The 5963-nt window shown below is 43.1% G+C and overlaps 1 pseudogene; it reads left to right on the top strand.

Annotated features, from left to right (window-relative positions):
• The first annotated feature begins 279 nt into the window (after positions 1-279).
• Positions 280-5531, top strand: LOC143404261 (BTB/POZ domain-containing protein KCTD5-like; annotated as a pseudogene).
• The last annotated feature ends 432 nt before the right edge of the window (positions 5532-5963 follow it).

Below are 5963 nucleotides of genomic sequence, written 5' to 3' on the forward strand. Positions count from 1 at the left end.
GGACAGGCCAGAGGCATCAGCACCTACCTCCTCTGCTTGAGCAGAACCTTTCCCTTTGTATTCCTAGTCTTGCTACCCAGGTAACTACTCTGAGTTGAAAGGCACACACTGGAACACTAAGTATTTTCAAACCTGATTTTTATTTACATGTGTTTCAGTCAATTACACGCATGTTTTGTTTTTAAATGAGTGATTAGCAAAAAAAAAAAAAAAAATACATTAAAATTTTAAAATACCAATTAAATTTACAAAAATATACCTTAAAAAATTATATCCAGAATGGGCTACTTCACTAACTCCAAGAGCACTGCCTGCTCAGAAGGAACCTCATCTTTCTGGGTTACTTACGAGCTGCATGGTCAGTCCCCTGCCTCCACCAATGTCTTCCTGCACCTCTCAACATGGGAGACACACACAGCCTTCTAAACACAGATCAGACCATGTCACTTCTGTGCTCAAAACCTGCAGTGGTTTTTCAATGAACCTAGAGTTAAAAAAAAAAAAATCCCTAAATTGATCCATGTGGCCCTCCACCTTCTCACATTCCTGCTTTGAGGCTTTTGCTGTTGCCCCTGTCTGGAACTTTCTTCCAAAGATATTCACATGGAATATGAAAAGTGAATAGATAGTATCTTTCATGGTTTTGTTTTGTGGTCCTAGAGATACAACCCAGGGCCTCCTGCATGTTAGGCAAGTGCTTCACCACTGAGGTATACCCCTATCCTTTATTTATTTTTATTTTGAGACAGAGTCTCCCTATGTTGCCCAGTATGGCCTCAATCATGCAATCCTCCTGCCTCAACCTCCTGAATAGCTTGGATTATAGATTTGAACCACCATACTCAGAAGACAGTAACTTTTAAATTGAGAAATAAAGAAATATCAGCAAAAGCATATAATTCAATGTCTGGAGGTAATTACCAGAATACTAAAAAGAAAAAATAATTTTTTTTTGCAGTACTGGTAATTAAAAAGTGGCCTCCATTACTACATATGTACAGTCATGTGCTGAATAACACAGCAGTCCACAAACACAATTGTTGCCCTATAAGATGATATCTCGTGGTTAGTACACGGTAGTTATCCCAATTTGTATAAGTAGATACTGTCATGTTCTTACAATGACAAATTGCCTAAAGATACATTTTTCAGGGTATAGCTCAACCATAGGCAATGCATGATTGTATGTATGTTTGTTATGAGCCGAGAAATGAATTCTTGAAGGATACACACCAGATTACTTGCAGATGTAACTTTTCAGGGATCAGTTGAAAGGAATACAGGGATAAAAATCAGTATTAAAGGTTTTAGTCTTTTTAACCTGCCAAAAAGGGAGAGAATATTTGCCTTGGCAAGTGGGACTAGGAAGAGGGCAAAACACTTGTTTTTCTATAAAAACTCTCCAATAGTATTTTATTTTTACTTTGATGGAAATTAAAGAAAATCAATTTTAAAAATGAAAAACAATAAACAGTTCTTGGTTCAGTCTAGAACACACAAAAAATGTATACTAGAACCCCAAAGTACCATCACAACTGAGATGATGCTAGATTTGGAAATTTTCAAAGTATTAGCAGCTGCTCACTAATAAAATAAGATAACATGAAACATTTGGTTTTAAACATTTTAACTTCTTGATGTCAACCTTCAAGGATTTCATAATGTCCCTCTATTAACAACATAGCCACTATATGGACATCAGGGCCTCTTCTCTTATCCACCTGTCAGCTGCTGGGGAACTGGTCCAGTATTTTAGCATTTGATCTTATTTTTCTCCCTCTGGATCACATGGTTTGCTTGGCCTCTTTATGAGATTTTTAAACGCAAGTGTAACATGCCAAGCCAAAACATCTGTCACTAGGCAGCAGGACATTTATTGGTCTTACCTAAAAGAGTATTTTCTACACCAGGAAAACTAGTCATTAAGCCAAGGTGAGGACCCAGCCCTGGTGAATGGTGTGGCTGGACTTCAAGGTCTCAGGGAGCAGCCAGTTTCTCCCCATGCTCACAGAGCCCTGGAGGGCCCAGCCTCTCCTTGTGAAGGGATGTCCAGAAAGAGAACAGGGAGGAAATTCTGATAAAGAAACAATAGGCAGGTCTACAAAGAGTTCTTTGAGTCACTTCTATAGTTTCTATAAAACTCAAGGGCTAAAATTAAAAGTGGCCTCTGCTGCTTATTTATGGGTCAGCCTTGGCATCTGATGCAAATGCTCTTCCAAACCCTAGCCGGCTGGGGGGATAATAAACACAATTTTGTCCAGACTGCAAGCAAAAGAGAAATTCTGGTTCTCTACCCCTGATTTTATCCCAGGCAGGAAGGGAAAAAAATAACAAAAGTTTCCTGTATCTCCACAGCAGCTCTTAACATGGGAATGAGTATGTTGTCCTGGTTACAAAGATCAATTGACTACAACATAGGTAAGTGCCAAACCAAACTGGCCTGTGGTGCCACGTGCCTCTAATCCCAGTGACTAGAGAGACTGAGGCAGGAGGATAACAAGTTGGAGACCAGCCTCAGCAACTTAGTGGGACCCTGTCTCAAAAGAGAAAATGAAAAGTGCCGAGGAGGATACACCTCAGTAGTAGAGCCTTACCTAGCATGTGAAGGCTCTGTGTTCAATTCCCAGCACCATGAAAAGGAGAGATAAGGAGCAAGGTGGGAGGGTGACAAGCCATTTGAGGTGTTTAAGATAACAGGGGACAAAAACTTTATCTGTGCATTTATGTGTGAACTTTTGGGAACAAAGGCCTGACAGCTGTATTACAGTCCACACAGGTAAAATTATTATGTAGTTTATTAAGTTTATAAAACATCTAACAATTACATATTGGAAGGGGGTGTTTGGAGAGTGGCATGTTGTTAGGGTGCATTATTAGCATGTACAAGGCTCTAGGTTTAGTCCCCAGCACCAAAAGATACAATATAAATAAAATAAAAATTGGGAGAAGTTATCAAATATGACATTCATTTAAGAATTATTAATATCATTCCATTTTTTTTCTGACAATGATATTACCCAAGGATTGATTGTCCCTTAAGGTAATTCTTGCTTCTTGAAAGAAAACCCCTATTATCACATAATTACCTACCCCTCCCCCAATTCTCCAAAATAGTGGGGCAATGAGTTAGAAAGGGAACTTTGTTTTAGAGTACTTTTTTAAAAGTCCCCCCCCGCCTCCAAGTATGGGGGATTAAAACCAGGGGCACTCTACCACTGAGCTACACCCTCAGCTCTTTTTATTTTTTTAAAATTTGAGACAGGGTCTCACTAAGTTGCTGAGGCTGGCCTTGAACTTGTGATCCTCCTGCCTCAGCCTCCCCCACTGCTAGGATTATTGGCCTGACTCACCTCATTCAGCTCTCCCACTGCTTCTTGCTTTCTTATTTTTTAGGCCTCTTAAGCATGATCCCAGGTATGCATTAAGACCAAGGGTTTTTATGTTTACCTCATAACAAAGGACTTTCCTGAAATAGCTCCCTTCCCCCATCCTTTTATTCTCATCTGAACATATTATTTTACTTTACAGCTTCTATCATAGGTTATAATCATAAGTTGTAACTATTGCCAATACATTTCCATTTTCCTCATACAAATAAACTTCATTTCCAGGTCTCACTTGCTGTTACCTGCAGCCAGATGACTGTTCTAACCAAGGGAATACAGGCAGCAAAAAGTAGCTTCCGGGTCTAGCCTGCAGAGTTCTGCCACATGTAATCCTCCATTCTCTTTTTCCATTCACCAACTTCATAGATAAGATTAAAGACCCAGAGGAATATAGAACTGCAAAGGAGAAGTAGGTTAGTGCTAATGGAGGGTGTCCAGGAACCTCAAGACATCAGCAACAGCCTGGTTGGATCATTCCCTAACCAAAAGCAAGTTTTTATTGGATTAATCCATTGTGTTCTCTCTCTCTCAACTGGACTTTGAACTCAGGGGCACTTTACTGCTAAGCCACATCCCAAACCCTTTTTATTCTGAGACAGGATCTCACTAAGTTGCTGAAGGTCTTGCTAGATTGCTGACACTGGCCTTGAACTTTCATGCCTCCTACCTCAACCTCCCAAGTCCCTGAAATTAAAGGTAAGCACCATGGCACCCACAGAAGTTTTCTCCTTATAGAAGATTCTAGTTAATAAATTGAAGAAAGAATGATAGGATTAGATTACCACCATTTTAAACACTAATGAATTAATGAATCTAGACAATGATCACCAATGACTGTTATTGGTGTTGGAAAGAGGGATTACAGAATACTAAGAACACTTCTCTGAGTCCTAGGCCTCTCTTTTCTATTTACATTCACTTCCAGATGATCATAATCAATCCCAGGTTTTTAATACATCTATACATTGATAACTTCCAAAATTTTATTCTCCTTCTCTAACAATCCAGCAAAGTTCTAGATTTCTATTCTGATCACCTTCTCAAAGTCTCTACTTGGCTTTTTATAAGAAATCTAAATCATAACATGTCTTCCCCATCTGAATAGATGAGTCTAGGCCACTATCATCTATCACCCAGTGAGAATCTTCTAAGGGGCCCCATGTAGGAAGTTCTTCACACAACATCCAGAGTCAGTTACCTTTTTAAAAACACAAATCGGCACAGTGGCTGGTCTTGCTGAGATCCTGGCTGAGAATGTCTTGGAGCTGCTTTCGCAGGCCCCAGGCAGCCTCAGGGCGAGACTGGGGGGCGGCCAATGCTGCTGCTGCAGTGCAGGGCTCAGCGGCATGTCCATGTGGGTCAGGCTTATCAGGCTAAATGTCGGGGGCACCTACTTCCTCACCACCTGGCAAACGCTGTGCCCGGACCCCAAATCCTTCCTGTACCGCTTGTGCCAGGCCAACCCCCACCTGGACTCCGACAAGGTGAGGGCCTCGCAGGCCAGCCGGCCCCAGCCCCATGCCTGGGCCAGAGGACAACACGGTGCCCTGGGGCCCGCTGCCTCAGGGACCCCCATCGCTGTTCCATGGGTGCCCCTCGCCCTCATGCTCTGGCCTTCAGTGGCAGAGGAGGAGATCCCACAGACCCCTGACTTGGCTGCACACATACTTTTTCTCCCTGGACTCTGGTCCTTGGGTGAAAGGGGTGCCTATTTAATTGACAGGATCCCAGGGACCTTGGAGCTGTGTGGAACCCCTTGAGACATGGGAAGTTGGTCCTTAACAAAGACCTCACTGAGGAAGGAGTGTGGGAAGAAGCAGAATTTTACAACATCACCTCACTCATAAAACTTGTAAAGGACAAAATTAGAGAACGAGACAGCAAAACATCACAGGTGCCCGTGAAGCATGTATACCCTGTGTTCAGTGTCAGGAGGAGGGGCTCACACAGATGGTGTCCACCATGCCTGATGGCTGGAAATTTGAGCAGCTGGTCAGCATCGGCTCCTCTTACAACTATGGAAATGAAGACCAGGCTTAGCTCCCCCTTGTGGTTTCCAAGGAGCTGCACAACACCCCATATGGCACAACCAGTGAGCCCAGCGAGGAGGCCAAGATTTTGCAAGAAAGGGCCTCAAGGATGTGAGATGCAGCACTGACAGCTGAAGAAATGATATACTTTTGCCCAAGATTCTGTGAACCGCCATGTCCAGGAAGTACTCCTGTGAGAAGAAAACTGCTTTGAGAAGAAAACTGCTTTTGATCATTTCTCAATCTGGGTCTGGGATCTCAATCTGAGATCTGGGTGTGCATCCTCTTTTGCCTCAGAGGTGGGTGGTGAGAGATGGCCCAGCTGTCTGAGGCCAGGAGGCATCCCCACAGGGAGGAGGCACAGGGGCCAGGGGGGCTCTCTCTGGGAGCCTGCTCTGTGTTTTCAGAGTGAGGCAGGGTGCTCCCAACTAGCCTGCGCAGTTCTGAAAACCATCTGAAGGGCAGGGCCCTTGGTGCTACATTCATAGTCTGCAATAGCAGCTCAGGCCTCACCAGGAGAAAGAGGCAGCTGACATGTGGATTGTCC

Source organism: Callospermophilus lateralis, chromosome 7 (assembly GCF_048772815.1).
Source record: "Callospermophilus lateralis isolate mCalLat2 chromosome 7, mCalLat2.hap1, whole genome shotgun sequence".
NCBI classification, from domain to species: domain Eukaryota; kingdom Metazoa; phylum Chordata; class Mammalia; order Rodentia; family Sciuridae; genus Callospermophilus; species Callospermophilus lateralis.